Source organism: Carcharhinus amblyrhynchos, chromosome 29, assembly GCF_965287045.1.
Source record: "Carcharhinus amblyrhynchos chromosome 29, sCarAmb.v2.hapA, whole genome shotgun sequence".
Classification (NCBI taxonomy): domain Eukaryota; kingdom Metazoa; phylum Chordata; class Chondrichthyes; order Carcharhiniformes; family Carcharhinidae; genus Carcharhinus; species Carcharhinus amblyrhynchos.
This window is the reverse complement of record NC_137352.1, coordinates 1,819,905-1,845,596: the sequence shown is the minus strand read 5'-3', so window position 1 is coordinate 1,845,596 and position 25,692 is coordinate 1,819,905. Positions and strand designations below refer to the sequence as shown.

The 25,692-nt window shown below is 44.1% G+C and overlaps 1 protein-coding gene and 1 pseudogene across 1 annotated transcript in view; both read right to left on the bottom strand.

Annotated features, from left to right (window-relative positions):
• Nucleotides 1-25,692, bottom strand: part of mcamb (melanoma cell adhesion molecule b) — a 244,314-nt gene that overhangs the window by 120,365 nt on the left and 98,257 nt on the right. The gene's annotated exons all lie outside the window — the stretch shown is intronic.
• LOC145359980 (U2 spliceosomal RNA) lies at nt 4,989-5,131 on the bottom strand (annotated as a pseudogene).

The window sequence follows — 25,692 nt, the reverse complement described above, 5'->3', positions numbered from 1 at the left end:
ACAAATTCTGCCTGGGTAATTCTTATATTCCCTTGTTAGCTTCTGGCCTCATTGATGCCTCAAAATGCATTGGTGATAAACAAAATTTGATGTCATACCCTCTCTCAATGTGACAATATGGTTTCTGTATTCCATGAATACTCTTTATGTAATATCTATCGCATACCTTGTAGTTACATGATGTGTATCAGCAGATCATTAATTATTTTCCTAACACAAAAAACAGAATGCTGGAAAATCTCAGCAGGTCTGACAGCATCTGTGGGGAGAAAATAGAGCCAATGTTTTGAGTCTGGATGACCCTTTGTCAGAACTAAGAGCAGAGGAGGGAGTGTGGAATTGGACAAAGGGAACATAAATGAAGATACAGAAGGCTGAGAAGGTGCTAAGTATCCATTAAGTGATCAGAATGCAAGAACAGAGGTACAGATTGTTAAAGGACTGTCTGAGGAATGTGGCAGTTGCATGGGACTGGTGTGGAAAGGAAAAATGGAATAATGGAAACAAGAAAGAGGGATAAATTGGATGAATAGATAAAACAAAATAAAATAAATGGAAATGGGATGTAGGTGGAGGAGAGAGTTGACACTCTGAAGTTGTTGAACTCAAATTTTCAGTAGAGAAGGCTGTAAAGTGCACAATAGGAAGAGTAGGTGCTGTTCCTCCTGTCCGCATTGGGGTTCACGGAACATTGCAGAAGGCCAAGGAGAGACATGTGTATAGGAGAGCAGGGTTGTGTTGAAGTGGCAAGTGACAGGAAGATCTGGGTCCTGCTTACAGACAAACCAAAGGTTCAGAAAGAGATCACCCAGTCTACATTTGGTCTCTTTGCAGAGTAGATTGCTTTGGAAGCAGCGAATGCACTCCTCCTTCAATCTGGTCTATTGCATATGAAGCACTGCTTCACCTGGAAAGGGTCTTTAGGACCTGGGAAAGTTAGAAGGGAGGAGGTCAAAGGGCAGGTATTACACCTACCACAATGGCATGTGAAGGTGCCATGGGCAGGGGGTGAAAAATTAGGGGCAATGGAGGAATGGACTAGGGTGTCCCAGAGAGAATGGTCCCTGCGGAATGCTGATGGGATGGGAGGAGGGGGGGTGGTGAGGGGAAAGATGTGAGTAGTGGCATCATGTTGGAGTTGATGGAAATGGCAGAGGATGATTCTTTGAACGTGAAGATTGGTGGGATGAAAAGTGAGGACAAGAGGGACCCTATTCTGGTTCTGAGAGGGTGGGGAGGGGGTAAGATCAGTGACCTGGGGGATGGGTTGGACATGATTGAGAGCCCTGTCAACCACAGCTGGTGTCCTTGTACATGAATCATAAAAGGTTGGTTTGCAGGTGCAGCAGGTAATTAAGAAGGTAAGTGGAATTTTGTCCTTCATTGCTAGAAGGATGGGGTTTTAAAAACAAGATTATGTAGCAGCTGTACAAGGTGCTGGCAAGGCCACACCTGGAGTACTATGTAGAGTTTTGGTCTCCTTACTTGAGAAAGGATATGCTGGCACTGGAGGGGATGCAGAGGAGATTCATTAGGTTGATTCTAGAGTCTATACACATTGAAATTCAGAAGAATAAGGGGAGATCTTATAGAAACATAGAAGATTATGAAGAGAATAGATAAGATAGAAGCAGGGAAGTTGTTTCCACTGGGAGATGAAATTAGAACTAGGGGCATGGCATCAAAATAAGGAGCAGATTTAGGACTGAGTTGAGGAGGAACTTCTTCACACAAAGGGTTGTGAATCTGTGGAATTCCCCGCCTAGTGAAGTTGAGGCTACCTCACTGAATGTCTGTAAGGCAGGGATAGATTTTTGAACAGTGAAAGAATTAAGGGTTATGGTGAGCAGGTGAGTAAGTGGAGCTGAGTCCACAAAAAGATCAGTCATGATCTTATTTAATGGCACAGCAGGCTCAAGGGACCAGTTATGTTCTAAAACCATGATTTAAGGAAGACATATTGGCAGCACTGTTTTGGAAAGTGGCATCATCAAAACAGATGCGGCAGAGGCGAAGGAACTAAGAGGTGAAGAGCTTTGAGGCTATCCTGTGGGGAATGGAGGTGTAGAAGGATTGGGCATCCATGGAGAGGAGGCGGTGGTTTAGGCCAGTTGTTGACTGTATTCCTAAACCTTTCTGCTGTTCTGCCTCTCTCTCCTGTTATTCCTCATTGAGCTTTGGTCACCTGTCCTAATTTCACTTTAAGTAGCTCTGTTGAATTTTGTTTTGAATCAGCTCCTTCGATTTGTTTTACCATATTAAAGGTGCTAATAAAAAATGTAAACTTTTTTTCATAGCATTAAACCTGAGTCCTGGTATCAGAGAAACGAAAGAATGGCTGATGTCCAGCTCTTCACAGATAAATAGCACAATTGCAAACAGCTGTATTTCTTTTAATTCAAAACAGAAAACACTAGAAATACTCAGCAGGTATGGGAAGAGAAACAACATTAGTGTTTCAGGTCTCTGTTTCATTAGAACTAGAGAAAGTTACGTATGTGACAGGTTCAAAGTATAAAAGCAGGAAAGGGGGGTGGGTAATGGTTGTGATAGAACAGAAGAGAGGTGATTAAATGATAAAAGCAAGCCAAAAGGAGGGGTGGGGTGATGAAATAAAACTTCATCAGCCTGGAACATTGAGCTGGATTTTACATTTTCTCTCTATTAGTAAGGGGGGAAGGAGGGAGGGGGAGGCCTTTTAAAATCCAGAGGGTAATCTTCCCATCACATCCCAATCTGTCTGAAATTTTGCAGGGGATGTAAAAGGCACTTCAGGCAGCCTGCCCACCTTAATTGATGCTCTTAATTGCTACACCCTCCCCAGCCTCTTGAACAAGCAGCATTGCCACATTGAACAAAGCAGCAAATATGGGGTTGTTAATGAGGTCAAAGAGTGGGGAATTTGACAGGGCAGAGAAGGGATAAATTTCTTCCCTCTCTTGATGTTAGCTTCATAAGGTAAAGCTCCTCAATGTTAATAGGCCTTAAGTGGCTATTATTCATGGCTGCATTGGCAAGCTATTCAGTTGTGGGGAGATCACGCACGAGCTTGGTCGTGTCCTCTCACAATATCCACTCATGTGTACTTTCTGGAGGCTGCGGGGAAACAATAATTTGTATGGATGAATAAATTTTCTCCTCCCCAGCTAAGACACTGAGAGGAATTGAACCCAGCAAAATTGACACAGATTAGCTACCAACTCAAGCTGTATGTAATTCTACAGTGCTGGGCATCCTTCTAAAAATGGTTATTCTGCACACCTAAATCTATGATGTGGAGATGCTAGCCTTGGACTGGGGTAAGCACAATAAGAACAACACCAGGTTAAAGTCCAACAGGCTTATTGTGCTACCAATAAACCCATCTAAATCTAGACATTGATTAGAGCATTTGGCTGCAGAGGCATCACTGTCAAACCCAACTTTGCATTTCCCATTGTGTGTGCCCATTCCAACAAAAGTCACTGCACACAGGAATCTTCCTCATTTCCCCTTCATAGGCCAAGGATGCTGGAGTCAATTCAAATCCTTCAACTGCTTCTCTCGATGAGATCAGATAATTGAACACAGTACATGATTCAAATCTGGGATCTTCTTGGTCTATAAATATATCTTGTACAAATATCTGAAGTTGCATTTACTCACTGGGGGCGGTAAGGAGGCTGCAGGAATGTGTTAAAGAGGCAGAGCTCATATGGAGTGAAGGATGTATCAGGATGAAGCAAAGACGATTCCTGCAGATTCTGGTATCTGACAGATAAATGCAATTTCCAGGCTTATGATTCATGACTGTGCCTAGAGCAGGGACAGGCTATTAGCTGGTAGAAGTGAGGGTGGGATTAGATTTTAATCATTAAGACACAAAGCACATGGGACCAATAACAAAACATGTCCCTGGAATTTCTGTGGGATTCTGATTTACTGCCGTGGCTTGAGCAGGACTCAGGAAGACAACATAAATTGCTAAAAATGCCCATTTCTCCAGGATTTCCAAGGGAATACTGACAGTAGATTGGGAGAACACTGACAGTTTCTGAGTGTCTGTATAATGTGCAATGAGCAAAAATGGCATTGGGAGCAGTTTGTTTTCTTGCAGCACCTCATACCCCCCCACCAGCCTTTAACATTTTGAACTGGGAAGAAACTCAAGAAAGAAGAAAAATAATCAGAAAAATTCAAGCTACTCACTAAATGCCCATTTCCTCTTAAAACTGAAAACAACTTGGGGAGAAATCAATGAAATACAAAACTACCCTGACCTCACTGGTTTTAAAATATCAGCAGGAAATGGGGCCTCTGACCCTTGCCCTCTATTCGTAAAATAGCGAGGGTGCAAATGAAAGGCTTATTATTTACTCCTAACTGTTTTAAGGAACTCTGCCAGTTGGCACAACCAGTGAGAGTTTAACACCCACATTATAAGATCATTGAACAGCCGCTCAACTCATGGAGCAGTAATCCTGCATAGTTCCATTTTACTTTCAATGAACTCTGCTGCACTTAAACACTGAGCAAAGATTTCTAAATGAATAAATACAGCCCAAGTTTACTGAGCTCTAGGAAAGGTTGTCCTCATAGGTATCTGGAAGCTATGAATATTTGCAAAAGTCCAGGAAACTATACGGGTGAGAGAAGGGAAGTTGGAGGAATCAAAGTAAGTGTAGTGAAAGATATCTTAAAGGATTTGATTTGATTTATTATTGTCACATGTATTAGCATAGTGAAAAGTATTGTTTCTTGTGCGCTACACAGCATATCATCCAGAGAAGGAAACGAGAGTGCAAAATAGTTATAGCTGAAAAGGATGCAAATTTTTTTTTAAACATTATTCCAATTCAATCCAATCCAATGAAATCCAATTCAGAGTTCCAACAAGTTGGGACATTCCCAATCCAAGCTGACAAGACAGGGCTCTCACCTCCTGTCTTGGGCTTGATCTACATGATCCAAGCTGATTGGAGTAGGTATAGCTCCTCCTCCAAGGCTTGATCTGATTTGCATTTTAGCCAAAAGGCCAAGATGCCACTTTAAAAAATTGCTTCAAATGAAGCTAAAATGTAACCTAATGACTTCAACCAAGCACAGCATGTTGATACTACACTTGATCTTGGTCAAAAGGCCGAGAAGCGATACTACACTTGATCTTGCTTAAAGGAAATGATTCTGAAAATTATGGAACTGGAACAAGAGATCAGTATGTGACAACTGGATAGAATTGGCACCATTTTATTGTGTTATTTATCCATGACCACTGAAATGCCTTGGGATTTTCTTTGTTAGAGACAGTGACTATACTTCAAAAAGTACTTAATTGTCTATAAACAACTTTGAGAAATCCTGAGATTTTGAAAGGTGCTAAAGAAATGCAAATTCAACTTGTTCTGATTACATGATAATGTGACACTAGAGAAAAGGCCAACTGATGAGGTTAAGATGGCTCATAGTACACAAAAATTTGAAAGGATTTCTGTCATAAAGCTGTTCAATAGCAGCCTAGGCTCCTGTACATGTATTTTTAAACAGTAATTTCCTCACAAAAATACATTTTGTTAACAGTCCATTGGCTACCTTTGTGCCATCCCATAATTCCTGCCTAGACCATGAGAACAGATGAAGTGCATAAGGGACACGGAATCAGAGGGAGAATCCACCCTGAAGCCTCCTGATATTACCTAATCGTTCAGGGATTTGCAATGTCTCCGGTCAGGGAGTAAATCTTCCTCTAGAAACATTGCTGAGATTGTTGAATCAGAAACAATATGATTGTGATGATTACTCAACTTTTTTTTAGGCAGTCTTGGGACCAAGGATGACCTGCTTTCATTCCAATTCAGTAGGTTTTGAGATGGCTGTTAAGTTTAACACTCGATCTGCAGTTGCCACAACCTGGGGGGCAAATGGTGCTTGAAGGATCAGGTAGATGGGTTGTATGGAGGCTTGACCTTGTGCAGCGCAATGAAGTGTCTCCATGGTTTTGCTGTCTACCTTCTCCATTTTAGTCAGGGACTTCCACAAGTTGGTGGGAATGTTTGAGTCACTTTGACGGCAACCTTAAAAGTGTTCCCACTTGTCCTTCCGGGAGTCTTCTGCCGTGGGTGAGATATGAGTAGAACAGGTGTCAGGCATTTGAACATAAGAACGTAACAAATAGGAGTAGGAGTAGGCCATCTAGCCCCTCGAGCCTGCCCCGCCATTCAATAAGATCATGGCTGATCTGTCGTGGCTCAGTTCCACATTCCCGCCCTCTCCCCATAACCCTATCAAAAACCTATCAACCCACGTCTTAAAAATATTTAGCGAGGCAGCCTCCACCACTTCAACGGGCAGAGAATTCCAGAGATTCACCACCCTTTGAGTGAAAAAGTTCCTCCTCAACTCCGTTCTAAACCGCGCCCCCCCCCCTTTATCTTGAGGCTGTGCCCTCTAGTCCTACTGTCCTTTCTGAGCGGGAAGAGCCTCTCCACCTCTATCCTATCCATCCCATTCATCATCTTATATGTCTCAATGAGATCTCCCCTCATTCTTCTAAACTCTAACGAGTACAAGCCTAGTTTATTCAGCCTCTCCTCATAGCTCAACCCCCTCAACTCCAGAATCAGCCTAGTAAACCTCCTCTGCACTCCCTCCAAGGCCAAAATATCCTTGCGTAAGTGCGGCGACCAAAACTGCACACAGTACTCCAGCTGCGGCCTCACCAGTGCCCTATGCAGCTGCAGCAAGACCTCCCTACTTTTATATTCAATCCCCCTCGCTATAAAGGCCAGCATCCCATTCGCCTTCCAGACCACCTGCTGCACCTACAGGCTGGGTTTTTGCGACTCATGCACAAGGACCCCGAGGTCCCTCTGCACCGTCGCATGCTGCAGTTTTTCGCCACGTAAGTAATAGTCCTTCCTACCATTATTCCTACCAAAGTGGACAACTTCGCACTTGCCAACATTAAATTCCATTTGCCAGTTCCTGGCCCATTCGCCCAGCCTATCTAGATCCTTCTGCAGACTCTCCACACCCTCCGCACAATTTGCCGTTCCACCAATCTTGGTGTCATCAGCAAATTTCGACACCATACACTCGGTTCCCTCCTCCAGATCATCTATATAAATGGTAAATAGCTGAGGCCCCAGCACCGACCCCTGGGGCACTCCACTAGTCACCATTTGAATGACATGTCACACCCAACAGAGCTAGTTTTGAATAGTTAACATCCCGATCCTGGACATTTGCCTTAAGAGTTGAATGATCTTTCTTGCCAATGATTTGGAGGATCTTGCTAATACACTGCTGTGGTACTACGCCGGTGCTTTAAGGTAACTGCTGTAAGTTAATGAACATGATTTTTACTGCTTGACAACTTCAAAAGGAATGCCAGGTGCAACATTAACCACTCTACATGGCCTTCATTGATCTGACTAAGGCTTTCAACTCCTTCAATTAGCAAGTGCTATGGAAGACCCTGTCAAAGGCTATTGTCCAGAAAAATTCATCAACATCATCCGACTCCTCCACTACAAGATGTCGGTGGCAATCCTCACCAAGAGAAATGTGACAGAAATCTTCGCGGTCAAGGCTGGAGTCAAGCAGGGGGGTGTCATTGACCCCATCCTTTTCTCCATCTTCACCATCACCATCCTTCTCCTTGTCAAGAACAAGCTTCCCAGTGGAGTGGACATTATCTACCAGAAGGACAAAACTTTTCAACTCCAAGTTGAAATCCAAGAAGAAAACAGCATGGATGTTGCTCATGGAGCTTCAGTATGCGGATGACCATTTCCACACTCAGAAAAACTCTACGTCATGCCTGAAGCCTTTGCAGAAGCAGTCTAACCTCAAAAGACTCAAGTCCTTTACCAGCCTTTTCCCTGGCAAGATCTGGTCTCTCCCTCCATTTTGTTAGTGCGTGATCACCTAAAGTAACAGTTTAAACCTCCAAAGCATGTAAGAGCACAGGGATCATTTTTGCCTGGAAAACCATAGAACATAGAACATAGAACACTACAGCACAAACAGGCCCTTTGGCCCACAAGTTGCGCCGACCACATCACCTACCAACCTACAGACCTATCTATAACCCTCAATCTCATTAAACCCCATATACTCATCCAGAAGTCTTTTAAAAGACCCCAGCGAGTTCGCCTCCACCACCACTGACGGCAGCCGATTCCATTCACTCACCACCCTCTGAGTGAAAAACTTACCCCTAACATCACCTCTGAACCTCCCTCCCCGCACCTTAAATCTGTGTCCTCTCGTAGCGACCATTTCAAACCGGGGAAATAGCCTCTCAGAGTCCACCCTATCTATTCCTCTCAACATTTTGTAAACTTCTATCGGGTCGCCTCTCAACCTTCGTCTCTCCAGGGAAAAGAGTCCCAGCTCCCTCAACCTAACTTCATAAGGCATGCCTCCCAGTCCAGGCAACATCCTTGTAAATCTCCTCTGCACCCTCTCAATAGCTTCTACATCTTTCCTATAGTGAGGCGACCAGAACTGCGCACAATACTCCAAATGAGGCCTGACAAGGGTCTTATAAAGTTCCAGCATTACCTCCCGACTCCTAAACTCAATCCCTCGATTAATGAAGGCCAGTACACCATACGCCTTCTTGACCACCTCCTCCACCTGCGAGGCCGATTTAAGAGTCCTGTGGACCCGGACCCCAAGATCCTTCTGCTCCTCAACACTACTCAGACTTCTGCCCTTAATAGTGTACTCGTTCATCCCGTTGGTTCTGCCAAAATGGACGACTACACATTTATCCGCGTTGAAGTCCATCTGCCACTTCTCCGCCCAGTCCTGCATCCTATCTATGTCCTGCTGCAACTTTTGCCATCCTTCCAGATCATCCACAACACCACCGACCTTCGTGTCATCAGCGAACTTACTTACCCATCCCTCCACTTCCTCATCCAGGTCATTTATGAAAATGACAAACAACAAGGGTCCCAGAACAGATCCTTGAGGCACTCCGCTGGTGACTGACCTCCATTCAGAAAAAGCCCCATCCACAACCACTCTCTGCCTTCTGCAGGCAAGCCAGTTCTGGATCCACAAGGCCAAAGGCCCTTGGATCCCATGCCCTCTCACCTTCTCAAGAAGTCTTGCGTGGGGGACCTTATCAAACGCCTTGCTGAAGTCCATGTACACTACGTCCACGGCACTTCCTTCGTCAATGTGTTCAGTCACATTATCGAAGAACTCAACTAGGCTTGTAAGGCACGACCTGCCCTTGACAAATCCATGCTGACTATTCCTGATCATGTCAAACCTCTCCAAATGTTCGTAAATCTTGTCCCTCAGGAGCCTCTCCATCAGCTTACCAACCACTGAGGTCAGACTCACCGGTCGGTAATTTCCCGGGCTATCTCTGTTCCCTTTCTTAAAAATAGGAACTACATCCGCAATCCTCCAATCTTCCGGAACCTCTCCCGTCTCCATTGACGACGCAAAGATCATCGCCAGGGGCTCTGCAATCTCTTCCCTCGCCTCCCACAGTATCCTGGGGTACATCCCATCTGGTCCCGGCGACTTATCTACCTTGATAGAATTCAAAAGTTCCAACACATCCTCCTCCTTAATATTCACGTACTCAATCCTTTCCATCTGCTGCAAATCCATAACAAAATCTCCCAGATCGGCTTCCACCGTGAATACTGAGGCGAAGTACTCGTTAAGCACCTCCGCCATTTCTTCTGGTTCCACACAAACCTTTCCCCCCTCACCTTTTATAGGTCCTATCCCTTCTCTTCTTATCCTTTTACCTTTCACATATTTATAGAAGGCCTTGGGATTCTCCTTAATCTTACTCGCCAAGGTCTTCTCATGACCCCTTCTGGCTCTCCTAATTTCCCTTTTAAGTTCCCTCCTACCGTCCTTATACTCCTCAAGATCTTTAACATCTCCTAATTCCCTGAACCTCTTGTACACCTTCCTTTTCTTCCTGACCATGATCTTAGCCTCAGGTTTAAGGTCCTGGTCCTGAAAAACTCTCTTCCTCAGTCATCCCAAAGCTGACCAAGCACATTAGAGCTGACGATTAATTTATCACATACCCCTTCAGGAGACTCCTAGGACACAGGAAATAGTTCACATTTTTCAGGATCTTGACATGGGGAGCTGTTGTGCTGTAGGTGCTGAATGGAAAAGGAACTTTGCCTTTCACCTAAGCAATTGAAAACTATGTTCTCAGTGGCTTTGGAGGGCACTACCAGACCATGTTATCAGACTATGACAGATAAGACTGAAGAGTTATTTACTGAACAACTGAGGAAGGATTCACCTGTTTTTCAAACCAATTTTTTTTAAAAAAAACAAAATGCTGGATTAACTCAGCAGGTTTGGCAGCACCTGTGGAAGAAAAACACAGTTCATGTCTCAGGTCCATTAACCCTTTGATCCCTAAATAAGAGTCTGCTTCATTCTTCAAAAATAGTTTAGAATATGGAATACTTTCTAGTTCCCCACTGCCATTTGCTATGATGATGTGGGTGTGCTGGCGTTGGACTGGGGTAAACACAGTAAAAAGTCTGACAGTGCTCTACCAGTGCTCCTTCCACTCACATTATCGGCCACTTTAGGACTTGAACAGCAGGTTAGGTGTAAAGATTCGCATTCTAATCAGTAATCTCTAAACTGTCTGTGCTTTATATGCTCTGTCTGAGGCCAGAACTCTCCATTCACCTGACGAAGAGGGAAACCTCGAAAGCTTGTGCGATTACTATCAAATAAATCGGTTGGACTAAGACCTGGTGTTGTCAGACTTTTTACTAATTTGCTATGATGCCATTGTGCTCTTTGAGGTGGTAAAATGTTATATTCAACTCCAATGTTCCCCTTTTTTGAGAGTTTGAGAAAACGTAGCAAGAAAGCACTCAAAATTGCACTGGCCATTCTGGGAAACTGCAACTATCATTTGTGAAGCTGCCATGAATCCACCATATTCAGATGGATCAGATTGTGGGGTGCACATGCCATGGAACATCTCAACAGGTACAGGTCCCTGGCTTCAAACTCCCTCAAATCAGTGGACAGCACTCACCCACATCTAATTATGCAGCAAGTAACTCACTACTGACTTAGAGTCATAGAATCCTACAATGCAGAATGAGGCCGTTCAGCCCATAGAGTCTGCACTGACCACAATCCCACCCAGGCCCTATCCCCATGTATTTACCTTTTAGCTAGTCTCAATTAGTTTGGAGGATTATGGATGTGGAGGAGAGAAGTCATAGGGAGGGGCAAGATTATGAATGGAATTGAAAGCAAGGATCAGAATTTTAAAATCAAAATATTGCTTGAATGGGAATCAATTTAGCAAACAGATGATAGGTGAATGGAATTTTTTACAAGTTAAAGACATGGGGAGCAGAGTTGTCGCTGGCCCTTTTTTTTGTAAGGACCGAATGTTGGACGCCAGCTATGAGTGCAAAGGGAAAATCAAGGCTAGAGATAACAAAGGCATGAATGAGGACTTCAGAAGTAGATAGGCATGGTTGAAGCTAGGTATATCTAATTGATATAAATGTTTGGTACTTTGTTACAAGGTTAGTAATTCATAGGCTTGAATTGATAATCCAGAGACATGAGTTTAAATGCTACCATTTCAGCTGAACTTCAGTTAGCATTTTAATTTCAGATCTAACTATCTCCTGTCCTTATTTGGTCTGACCAATGTGACTCCAGACCTTTCAGTAATCTGGTCAATTCTCAACTGTTTTCTGCAATGTCCTAGAAAACCACCCTGGTTATATAGGAATAAATAATAAATGCTGCTCTTTCCAGTGATGTCCACATCCCATGAATGAGCAAACAAAAACTGCCTCAAACAAACAGTTTGATGGAGATCTTTGCCAAACTCCACTATCCTGTTTAATACACACAAATCCAGGGGCTCTTCGATCTCATTCCTTTGCAAATCTCAAGTGACTTCAAACCAGTGAGCTCAAGGTCTGCCTCTGTGCCCACCTGCCTCAAACATTCCACTTGACTACCAGCCTGTCTGCTTCCATAGCAACTCATGCCTAAAATTTCAATGCAAGAATCAAAGCTTTAACTCTGTTGCTCAGTCTGGTTGGCAATCCAGAGATTGAAGGGGCAGGTGCATGGGGAGGAGAACACAAACTGAACCAGTATGCCCACTACAAATGTAAATCTTAGTCGGTGTAGCTTCTGGGCTTCACTTATTTTAGATTTTAGTTAGGGTAACTTTACTTTCCTATTCTTCCTGTCCTATTTCCTTCTCTGTCTGGTCTGACACCATCAGCTGGAAGATGCATTAACCACTGTGCCACTGTGGGTGGCACAGTGATTAACACAGCTACCTCATAGCACCAGGGATCTGGGTTAGATTCTGGACTTGGCTGACTGTGTGGAGTTTGCATGTTCTCCCAGGTCTATGTGGATTTGCTGCAGGTGATCCAGTTTCCTCTACAGTCAAAAGATGTGCAGTTAGAGGCAATTTAGCAAAGCCAATCCTCAAAAGATATGTAGGTTAGCCATGTTAAATGTATGGGTTACACAGATACGGCAGAGGGGAGGACCTGGATTGGAGCGTCGGCGCAGACTTGATGGGCCGAATAGCCTCTTTCTGCAGTGTAGCGATTCTATAGTTCGAAATGCTGTCAGATATTGTGATCCAGAGCCACCATATAATCTACAGGTGGTGCCAGAGGCCATCTTGTATTTATTAACTCTTCCCCCCAACCCACCACTCAAATGTTTCTGCTTTTGGTGGCAAGCGTCATAGCTTCTTGTGCAAATTAATACTTGATGTAACTCAGATTAAGGCCACATTCTCATGGGGCGAGTCAATCCCACAATGAAAGAACAATCAAGTTAGCCAAGGATCCAGTTACAGGGTTACACTATTGGAGACCGGTCAATCACAGAACAACAGGTGCACAATGTTTAAAAAAAAGTTTATTTGTTAGTCACAAGTAGGCTTACATTCACATTGCAATGAAGTTATTGTGAAAATCCCTGAATCCCCACACTCCGGTGCCTGTTTGGGTACACTGAGAATTTAACATAGCCAATTCACCTAACCAGCACATCTTTGGACTGTGACATAGGCACGGGGAGAATGTGCAAATTCCACACACTGACCCAAGCCAGGAATTGAACCCAGGTCCCTGGCGCTGTGAGATAGCAGTGCTAACCACTGTGCCACCATGCTACCCAATATCGAAAGCTACTAATTAACAAATTGAAGCACTTTGCACATGAGCATCCTTTAAAACTACTGCTTCCCAACAGTAAATACAGGTTGTAGTACCGATACAACGCCAGCATCCTCGTGCCAAAATGGAAGAGTGCCCAGGTATACCCTCTCTACAAAAGGATAAGTCCAATCTGGCCAATTTTATCATCCAGTTTACCTGCAATCATTAGCAAAATGATGGAAGGGATTAATTATAGTGCTATCAAGCAGCATCGACACAGCAATAATCTGATCACTGATGCTCAGTTTGAGTTCTGTGAGGACCACTCAGCTCCAGACATCATTACAGACTTGGTTCAAAGACAGACAAATGAAATAAAATTATGTGAAGTGAGAGTGACTGCCCTTGACACCAAGGAATCCTAGCTGAAGTCATCCTAGCACAAAGATTGTTAATTGTGGTTATTGGAGGTTCCCTTGCTTGGGCAGTGTTCCCTTGCCCAAACATCCCAGTCCTAGGACGTCACTGCAGGAATTCCTCAAGGAAGTGATCCCTTGCTCAATCATCTCCAGCTGCTTCATCAATTCATCACTTCAGAAGTGGAGATATTCACTGATGATTACACAGTGTTCAGTTACATTTCAACTTCTCTGATGATGAAGTGTTTTGTGCTTACATGCAGCCGGATCTGGACAACACGTGTGCTGGGGCTGATAGATGGCTAGTAACATTCACACCACACAAGGCCAGACCAGTGTCTCCAACAACAAAGAATCTAACCATCTTTCTCGTTTAATCCTGGGATAACTATTGACCAGAAACTCAACTAGATTAATTAGTAAATATTGTGACAGCAAAAGCATTGCAGAAGCTGATGTTATGATTGTCAACCAGCCCACAAGTTTTTGGTAAGATCCAATGTTTGTTTAAAAAACTGTTGAAATTCAACATACTTGCTAAGAGAAGAAAGCCACAAGATTCAACAAATTGAACGAACAAAAATACATTTCACTATACAAGGCTAGAAAAATCTAACAACTTGATTCTCCAGTCCTGTGCGCTCAAGTGCAAATCATGTTAGGGCCAGAAAATCACAGAGGGGGCCATAGCACGGTTAGCGCAAGTGAGAACCCCTTTTGGTAGTTTTCCAGCACCTAAGCCCCATCTGGCATGAATCTGATTAGGGTTAGTTCAGAACAGATTCTCCCGCTCCTGAAAAATCTCCAATCCTCAAATGCAGCAGGAACCCAGTACTGCTCATTACTGAGCTCCATAAATGGGGGGAGAGGGGGCCTCAAAGCCAATGCAGCCCCTGGGTGGTGATCAGGAAATGGGTTGGTAGCACTGGCACTGCCCCGGCACCACAAACCTGCCAAGTTTGGGGAGGGGGAAATGTTCTTCACAGGTGGGTAGGAGATTGAGGTGTATAAGGTTGAGGTGTGTTGTAAGGTGCCGTTTAAGGAACTAGCCTTGCCAGCACGTTTAGGTCTCTAATCCAAAACAATTTCTAAGTGTGAGTGAATTTGAACTCATTCTTCCCAAATCATCCAGTGGGAATCACACCTGTTTTTCTACTGGGGACAACACTTAGATATTGGGTGGAAATCTCCTAAAATATTTGTCTTACATTCTAATTTTTAGGATAAGTATCCAGTGTACATGAATTAATAAGAAAACTGTGGTCAAACACACCACACAGGTGGCATGGTGACACAGTGGATCATCACAGGATCCAGGTTCGATTCTCAGCTTGGGTCACTGTCTGTGTGGAGTTTGCACATTCTCCCCATGTCTGCGAGGGTTTCCTCCCACAGTACAAAGATGTGCGCATTAGGTGGATTGACAATGCTAAAATTGACCCTAGCATCAGGGAATTAGGGTAAATGTGTGGGGTTATGGGGATAGGGTCTGTGTGGAATTGTGGTCAGTGCAGGCTCGATGGGCTGAATGGTCTCCTTCTGCACTGAAGGATTCTATGATTCACGACAACATAAATGACAGATGTGACCAACAGAGTCTACTACTCAGATGTCGATGCCACAGTGAATCATACAATTTCATTGAAATTGTGTCTCCCTCACAAGGAATTTAAATCTTCACCTTCCAAGATTTCACCTTGAAATTCTCTGTCAACAACAACCCACTTTGCAAGGTTTCAATTTTGTCTCCCCAGATTCTGTTCTCCTGGGTTCAAGAATATGCATTCAAGCACCAAATCATAAGCAGAATATCGGCTCTTCAGCTACGCCAAACAGAACACCACAGTTCCAAACAGTTAACTTTGTCCCAATGGCCCTGAGAACAGAGATGTCTTCCTTTTCAGGGCTTCTTCTGAGCCCTTTTCAATTACCAAGGCTTCTCATAATTCGAGTTATTCGCAATGGTGCACCAATCCTGGTCACCTAACCCAGATGTTCACATTGTTTTCCCATTTCTTTATTTTCAAGAGCACTAGGCTTTTCCTGGGTCGGAAGAACTTAATGTAAATCTGCTCTCAGTCGGCACATTTGCAAGAGCTGCAAGGCCCGTTTGGAGCTGAAGACCTCCCGGCTCTCAGCATCAAAGTAAGTTTGGTCTGCAGTGAGTGATTCACCTCTGGTGGCATATTCCTGATTTTCTTGGATGACTGCAGCTCTCACAACATTCAAAAGTTTGGACAGCATCTAGGACAAATCAGCCTGTTTGGTTTGCATTCCATCTACCACTTTACATTCACTCTCTCCATCACCACATAACATAGCTGCAGTGTGGATACCATCTACAAAGTGCAATGCTGCAAGTCACTAACTTGTTACCAAAAGTACATCCCAAATCCCCAATCTTTACCCCTTGAAAAGACAAGGGCAGCAAGTGCGTTGGAACACCACCATCTGCAAATTTCCCAACAAGTCACACACCATCTTGACACAGAACTATATCCCCTTCATTACAGTTGTGTCATAATCCTGAACTTCCAACCGATCCATACCATAGGAATAATTCCACCTCACAGACTGTAGCGGTTCAAAAAGGTGGCTTAGTAGCACTGGGCAAGGCCAATTAGGAATAGGCAATATTGTCCAGGCATGTCCTTGCCAGCGATATCCATTTCATAAATGAGTAAAATAAAGGTTAGTATTTGTGCCATTTCTTGGTATTCCTAAAAAGAATGAATTCAGCCGCTCCCAACTCTCTTTATACCTCATCACTGCTTCCTGAAATAAATCCCCTTCCCTCATGGTCTGAACTGTGACTAACAAGCACATTATACCCACAGCTGCTTCCATTTTCAGGTCAGTGGAACTCAAGCTAGTCTTCATTAAGATTTTCCCACGCACACAGCCCACGCTGCCAACCTACAGATGGATCAAATCACGCTACAGAGTGACAGAATTATTCTTTGGAATATAACAATCCATAGTAAAAATCTAAAGATTAGCTTCACTACTTAAACGGCACATATTTACTATTTTTTGATCTGTTTTCCTACTCAAAGCCTTACTACTTAATTACTAGATTCAAACTAATTTTTAATGCCTTCTTTTCCTCAATGATTATCCCTCGCTCTTTCAATATCATTATTCCCTCCTCATCTAATTTGAATCTGAGGTATTAAACTTTTCAGAACATCCTATTCCCTAGCCTATGTCTCAAACTTTGCTGTCAGAATTCCTTTAGTCCAATTTGCATTCTTCTAACAACACTGAATGGCCTTGGCCAAAGTCTCAAGAGGTATTTTATTTGACTGTAACTGCGATGTGTTGCTGTGCCTTGTCCTCCTCCATTTCTTGTCCATACCATGATCCTCCATCATACCTTCTCTGTTGCTAGCTCCTGGGACAGTCCTGACTTGGTCCAGAGAGGAACTCCCCACCTATCAACAGGGTTACAGAGATAGTTAATACATATCATCACAAGTATTAATGCAACGGCACTTAAGGGGCTTGCTATGCATGGCATATGACAAACAAACCTGTTCAAGGTTGTTTGATGGCTCCCTTTGGAGGGGGGGGTTGTTCCTCATTCAAAAGTACTAAGTGCCTGATCAAGGTATCCAGTGTCAACGTAACTAGTTTGATTTAGTGGATGAAACTAAGATTGCTGGAGTTGTGGACAGTGAAGAAGACTGTCAGAGAATACAGCAGGATATAGGCTGCAAAATTGGCAAAGAAATGGCAGATGGACTTTAATCTGGAAAAATGCAAGGTGATACATTTTGGTTGATTCAATTCAGGTGAGAGCTATAAAATAAATGGCAGAACCATCAGAAGCACAGACATGCCAAGAGATTTGGGAGTACAAGTCCACAGATCCTTAAACGTAGGTGGAAAAGGTGGTGAAGAAAGCATATGGCACGCTTGCCTTCATTAGATGGGGCTTCAAGTATAAAAGTTGGCAAATTATGTTACAGTTATAGAAAATGCTGTGGAGCCACATTTGGAATACCGTGTCCAATTCTGGACACCACACTATCAGAAGGATGTGATGGCTTTGGAGGGAATACAGAAAAGGTTTATCAGAATGTTTTCTGGTATGGAGGGTATTAGCTATGAGAATAAATTGGGATTGTTCTCTCTGGAAAGACGGAGGCTGAGGTTGCACCTAATAGAGGTTTAGAAAATTGAGGGGCATAGATAAGGTGAACAGTTGGAAGCTTTTTCCCAGGGTAGAAATTACTTTTACAAGGGGGCACAAGCTCAATGTAAGAGAGGAAAGTTCCAGGAGAGATGTGTGGGGGGGAGTTTTTTTTTACACAGAAGGTGGTGGTCGCCTGGAATGCATTGCCAAGTGAGGTGGTGAGACATTAGTGACATTTAAGATTTATCTGGATAAACAAATGATCAAGCTGGGAATGGAGGGATACAGGCGGTTGATCTAAAAAGGACAATGTGATCAGCACAGGCGTGGTGGGCTGAGGGCCTGTTCCTGAAAACAATGACCACGGCACCACACAACCCTGCCACAGCAACCTCTGTAAGATGTGCTGGATCATTGATAAGGATGCCATCATCTCATGTGAGAACACCATCCACCAGGTACATGGTACATACTCTTGCAACTCGGCCAACGTTGTCTACCTGATACGCTGCAGGAAAGGATGTCCTGAGGCTTGGTACATTGGGGAGACCATGCAGACGTTACGACAATGGATGAATGAACACTGCTTGACAACAGGATGTTGCCTGGCATGGAAGGACTGAGTTACGAGGAAAGGTTGGAGAAACTGGGACTTTTCTCCTTGGAAAGACGGAGATTGAGGGGAGACATGATACTGGTATATAAGATACTGAAGGGAATAGATAGAGTCAATAGTGATAGGCTGCTCCCTAGACTGGGTACAATTACGAGAGGTCATGATCTAAGGGTGAGGGGGGAGAAGTATAATTTGGATGTGAGAGGAAGGTTCTTCACGCAGAGGGTCGTGGGGGTATGGAACACGCTACAGAGTAGGGTGGTGGAGGCAGGCACATTGGACTTGTTTAAGGTTTACTTAGATAGACACATGAGCAAAACAAGGATGGAGGGTTATAGTAGGGGGTATTAAATAGGGTCAGAGCCTTGGGAGACAACGGAAATGCAGACTTATACGTTAACGTTTTTGTCTTTTTATTCCGCAGGTGGAGGTCCACCTTGTTGTCAAACAAGGGGCATGCACACGGTGGGTCGTGAGTGGGCTGCTCTTGGAGGTTCCGGGAGTGGCCTAGTACTTTGTGTCGGTGTGTGTGCTTGATCCTGGACCGGTAGACGGGCACTGCAACAGCTCAGTGACTAGCACTGCTAGCTGTGCAGATACATGGATTTGGGCCTGTGTCTGTGGGAGTTTGCGCATTCTCCCTGTGGTTGCGTGGGTTTCCTCCGGGCGCTCCGGTTTCCTCCCACACCCCAAAGATGTGCTCTTAGGCTGATTGGTATACCAAATTGACACTATTCTCCCCTGAATCTGGCTAAGTTAGGGTTTCGACTCGCATACACGCAGGGCAGGGTAGGTGTAGGAGGATGCGGCGGCGCAGGCTCGTTGGGCCGAAGGGCCTGTTTCCCGTGCTGGGTTGTTCTTTGTAATCACCAGGCAAGACTGTTCTCTTCCTGTTGGGGAACACTTCAGCGTTCATGGGCATTCGGCCTCTGATCTTCGTGGGTGTTCTCCAAGGTGGCCTTCAGGACACACGACAGCGCAGAGTCGCTGAGCAGAGACAGACAGCCAAGTTCCGCACATATGAGATCGGCCTCAACCGGGATCTTGGGTTCATGTCGCACTATCTGTAACCTCCACAACTTGCCTGGACTTGCAAAATCTCACTAACTTTCCCGTCTGGAAACAATACACATCTCTTTAACCTGTGCTTAAAGCTCTTTTCACTCACATTGTCTGTACCTTTAAGAATTGATTAGCTGTAAAGATTCACATTCCAATCATTATGCATGTAAACTGAGTTTGAGTCTTTGTGTCCTTTTTACGATCAGAACTCCCAGCCACCTGACGAAGGGACAGGCTTGTCCCGAAAGCTTGCAGCTTTTGCTACAAATAAACGTGTTTGGACTTTAAACTGGTGTTGTGGGATTTCTTTCTGTTTTACCCCAGTCCAACGCCGGCATCTCCACATCATGATGGGGATCCAGCCATAATACTAGGCCCTGGTGGGCTTTGCACCTGTAGCAGTGACTGCCTGCCCAGCAGTGTTGCTGTTCAATGGAGCTGTCAGCCTCTGACTGGCAGCTGTCAGCAGATGAGACTTATACCATCAGGGCCCTCGATCCCTGGGAAGGTCCAGCACTGTCCAGTTAAGTACCTAAATGGCATTTAACACGCTGCATGAAGTAAATGCCCATGGAATTGGCGGAAGTACGGTGGAAGATTGCTGTCTATGCAACAGCCAGTTTCCAGAGTTGGAATAAATGGGTACTTTTCAACATGGAAAAATATAACTGGAGTACCATACAGGTCAGTTCTTGGCCTGCAATTGTCCATTCTTTTGCATTAATGGCCTGGTAAAAGGAACAGTATGTAAACTTTCCAAATTTTCTGCTGATAGGTGAAAGAGCATGTTGTGATGAGGATATTATGACTCTGCAATGGGATATAGATAAGTTGGATGACTGGACCTGGAAAATGGAGTTTAATGTGGGAAAGTGTGAAGTCTAGCACTTAGGTAGGAGTGATCAAAAAGCAGATTATTATCTAAAGGGAGAGAGACTGCACATCAGTGAAATACAGAGGGATCATAAAAAGCTAGCAGGCAGGTCCAATTGTAGTTAAAAAGGCAAATGGCGTTTTGTTTTTATTGCAAAGAAGTCAGAGTTTAAAAATAGGAAGGTTTTGTTGAAGTTGAATAAGGTGTTGGTGATTTGATTTATTGTCACATGCATTGGGATACAGTGAAAAGTATTGTTTCTTGCACGCTATACCATTCAAAGGGTACATAGCGAGGAAAGGGTGCAAAATATAGTGTTGCAGTTACAGATAGGGTAGAAAGATCAACTTAATGTATACTAGGTCCATTCAAAAGTCTGATGGCAGCAGGGAAGAAGCTGTTCTTGAGTCAGTATGTGTTCTCAGACTTTTGTATGTTTTTCCTGACAGAAGGTAGAAGAGAGTATATCCTAGGTGCATGGGCTCCTCGATTATGCTAGCTGCTTTTCTGAGGCAACGGGAGGTGTAGACGGAGTCAATGGATGGGAGGCTGTTTTACGTGATGGACCGGGCTACCTTCACAACCCTTTGTAGTTTCTTGTAGTGAGGACTCATCTGGAATACTACATATAGTTTCAGTCCCTTACCTAAAAAGTATAGTAACATTGGAGGCAGTTCAAAGGAGACTGACCAGGCTAATTCCTGTGGTGAGAAGGTTGTCTTATAGTCTGGGTCTGTATTCCTTGGATTTCAGAAGAGTGAGGGGTGACTTTATTCAAATATACAAGATCCTGAGTGGGCTTGCCAGGGAAGATGGTGAGATGTTTTCACTAGTGGGAGAGTCTCAAACAAAGGCACATCGTGACAAGATAAAGGACCAGTGATTTAAAACAGAGGTGTGTAAAATTTCTTGCAGAGGGTGGTGAATCTCTGGAATTTTCTATCCCAAGGGTGGTGGAGGCTGGATCATTGGAAGTACTTAAACTGGAAGTGGAAAAATATTTAATAGATCAAGGAATAGAACGCTATGGGGAAATGGCACAGAAAAGGATTTGAGGTTGGCATAAATCAGCCAAGCTCATTTTGAATGGCGGAGCAGGCTTGAAGGGCCAAGTGGCCTACTCCTCCTCCTTGTGTCATGCTTCATGACATACTGCTGTCACACCGCCATGGATGGATTTTCTGATGTAGGAGGATAATTCCGGTGGATGGGCCTGATATATTAATTTATTAAAATTATGTTCCTGACATTGAACTGTCATTAAAGAGGCAGGAAACAATCATGTTGTGCTTTCATGTTGACGCACAATGTGGTTTCGTACTTCCAGTGATATTTTCCGTTGCTGCAGCTGAACCCACCGGATATGCACAAGAGTGTAAAATCCTTGCCAAAAATTGCACCTGAATGACAGCCCAGTGATGCCTCACAGAATCGTCACAGGTCACAGAATGCAAATTGATAGATTAATCATGGCATAACTATGTACTCATTGATTCATTAGAAATGATTGGCCTTTGTGACATGAACAATATCAAGGATTATCATGCTACGAAAGCGATGCTCTGGCACATCTCCTGTTAAGCGCTCATCAGTATTGATGAAAGGAATCAGTTAACCTTGACTGCTGTTTTAAAAGTGTCACTGCACTATCCATCCCAAACACCAAGATAATGCAGGATATAAACTCGGCAGGCTTTCAATAAATATGTTTGAATGCTTGTCAATAATCACATGATGGTCCTGCTGAAAATTCTCTGGGAGGACATTGCTAGCTAACTTCCAGCTCTGAGAGCATGCTGGAGACATCATTGCCTCCTGACGTCCAATGGCAGTTTGGGGCTCAATATCAAGATGCGACATTGGCATCAATCATGCCTGAGAGCAGTGATTTGGCGAGATGCTACTGTCCAGATGGAGCATCACCTTGGGATGGTCCAGCACTAACCACTGACAAATGTTTGTCCTCTTAAGAGCCACCTTGCTAAGCTGCTATAATACATGCATGGGTGCATCTATAGAAACGTCTGTAATGCATCTTTGATTGTATTGAAGCAACTCGAGTGCAATATGATGTATGCAGAAAACCTTAATATTATTACACTGTATGAGATGATGCTCTCTTTAGATGCATTCTGTGGATAATAAATGGTCATCATTATTCATGTCCTTAGGGATACCTAAGAAACCAATCCCATCAGCACCAAGCTCCTGCAAATATCTCTAACACCTAGAAATTACTCAATGTATGGGTCATGTAAACTCCCTGGGTACCTACCAAAAATGTGCTAGATCTGTTTTCTGTGATCACAAATGAGTCCTCCAAGTCTATATGGCATCAGTTCCTCATGAAGAACATGGCAAATATGAGCTATTATATCCCTAGAAAAGCAATGGCATCTGTGGCACTGTCTGTCACTCATCACCATGCAGTGCAGCATCTTCAATGGTCATGCCAAATGTCTTCATGGATTTGGTCCCTTTGTTAGCATCTCAGTCTTCTTGGGGCCCTGCTGGCTCTGGTCCTTCAGGGTGATGACATTCCTTCAGCTGTGCTAACTGTGAACAGGCTCTTCATCTCCTCATTTTCAAAGTTATCAAGACAGCCTTTTTTTGCAGACTGCATTCTCCACTCCTTGTCTCAGTGGACAGATACAATTGAGCAATCAATGATCCCATTTGAATAATCTCCTTCCACATACACAAGGCAGCCATGCAGTCTCCAGCCTGTGACTTTCCCTTATGAAAAACTACAGCACAAACAGGCCCTTCGGCCCACAAAATTCTGTACATTATTATTCTGTACATTAAGTACTAAGGCCATCTCTTGTAGGATGATAGCATGCAGGAGGATGACAGGTAAGTCAGTTTTTCCCTCAGATGTGACTCCGCATTCGCAACAAGGGTCTTCATTACGGTCAAAATATTCTCGTCCTCAGAGCCACAGTCAGTCTGTGTTAGTTGTCCTCCAGTCGTCTTTCAAGCAACTATAGATACCCAGTCTTTGCAGTCATCCTGACTGCAAGCATGGTGCCTTGAATGCCAGCACCAACATACTGGGAACATGAATGCTTGAAGGGTTCATGCTGCCTCGGTGCAGTAGATACGGCCATTGATTCTTGCACCTGACATTCATTCTGACACGGCCATGTAAGCATCAGATATCAAATTAAGACGAAATTAAGATGGGCAGCATGGTGGCACAGTGGTTAGCACTGCTGCCTCACAACGCCAGGGGCCCGGATTCAACTCCAGCCTTGGGGCACTGTATGCTTAGAGTTTGCATGTTCTTCCCATGCCTGCGTGGGTTTCCTCTGGGTGCTCCGATTTCCTCCCACACTCCAAAGATGTGCAGGTTAGGTTGATTGGCCATGCTAAATTGTCCTTTAGTGTCAGGGGTCTAGCAGGGTAAATACATGGGATTACGCGGATAAGGCCTGGGTGGAATGGTTGTCGGTGCAGGCTCAATGAGCCAAATGGCCTCTTTTTGCAACATAGAGCTTCTATGATATGCACCAAAGTTCCCAAGCTTAATAGAGTTTTGCTCGAATGCACACCATCTGACAAGGAGCCAAGCTCATTCATTGTGCATTCGGCTGTCGAGTCCAGCACTCAGCTCAGCCTTGCTCTTTGTGGTTTGAACAAGACAGTTATAGGGTGCCCCTTCAATTGACCATGATTTGCTGTGCTGAACACCTCCTACATGCCCTAAGACCTCTTCCTAGCCAATTCTTTTAAGCTTGGTTTTCAAACTGCATCATTGCGAGGTTAGCTCAGAAATGGTGCTGCTAACCTTCACGTGGGACAGAGGCTTCCAACCTCCCTCTATCATGCATCAAACCCTACCATCCTCACTGCCTCCTAATTCCCCTTCTGCTGATCACTACCCAGTCTCCCCCATTACCCTTCAAACCATCATTATCCATGTTGATATCTCTGTTCTCCCTCAAACCCTTTTTAATGTTGATATCCCTATGCCCCTTGTCGATCCTTCTTCAGACCACATGCATCAGACTTTCCAGGATCTACCATCCAATACTGCTCCACATGGCTTTCAACAACTGACATATAGGATCCAAGTGCCATTTGTCCACAATACTGGGAATTCCCAGGATCAAATTCCTTAGCTGACTGACCACACCCTGCACATGCTGTACATGACTGTCACTACCCAGAGAGGCTTTTTTTTGCCCAAACCAGGACATGCTTGCCATTCCTCTAACATGGCCCACTCAGCCCCAGTACAGTCTCTTCAATATGCCCCTGACAGTTTGGCCTCAGCTCCGGGACAGTGTTTCACTACTCAACTCAGTTTATTGACTATCCTCAGTCCTGCCTCTGTTTTCCCCTCCCTCCCCACCTCTGACTCTGTCTTCTCCTTCCCCTCCCATGTTCTCCCCCACCACAGTCCTGCCTCCATCTCACCCCTCCCTGTTGGTTTTATCTCCTGCACCGAGTCTTGGAGCAACACTTTATGATACAGGTACTCAAAATCTTACAGAAATGTTCTCAAATGTAGGAAAAGCTCCACTGATCTCAAAGTCATTGATGAACAGAAGCTTACTAGGTGCAAGCTACTTGTATACAGTTGGGAACCAGATCGTTCCAATTATCAACTGTCCAGGCAATTAATTTGGAAAGGGTACATCATTCCAGCAAGGTGACCTTTTAGTCAGTAGTTGTGGGATGCAAACGAATTCAAACGTAGCTCCCGAGTAGCTCAGGGGGAAATTCGACTCGTCTTTAACCCACCATTAAAGTCAAGAGGACAAATTTCCAGACTAACATCCTGCAGACAGAAAACTGACTTTTTTTCATCATGTCAAATTTAGTGCCCTTGTGTGTTATGATTCCCGCCAGGCAGAGGAATGGAAAGTTCAGCCTTGAGTCTGCACGTCAAACTGATAACTCTTCGAATGCCTTAGAGGAACAAAGGACCCATAGCGAAATTTAGGGAAATACAACCAAAATCCACAAAGTGCAGGAATACTGACCAATTCAACAAGAGAAACAAAATCCTGATGTAATCGCAAAAGCAGCATTTCTCCTTCAAAGATCTTCACTCAAAGGAATTTTTCTAAATAAAGACTGAAGTCATCACTGAACATGAATAATCTGGGAACTCAGAATCTGCACACAAGATGCTCTGTCCTTGGATGCTGAGAGTTTATTCTTGAGTTGCCACTTTGTGAAGCATTACTTCATGAAGCAGATATTGTCATCCCAGGTCATCCAGCTGTGACTGTCCCAAGACCTTGATCTGAACTTTTAACTGTTTTCTTATAACCTGATTTCCCCCTCATCAATCTCGTCGTTCCTTTCTGTCAGTGTTGTTTCATTGGGAGTGAATGGAAGTCACAGGTTCATTCCCAGGATTTTGTGCAAAACTGAAGTCTTTGAGCCAGAGGAATAGCAAGTAGGATGATAGC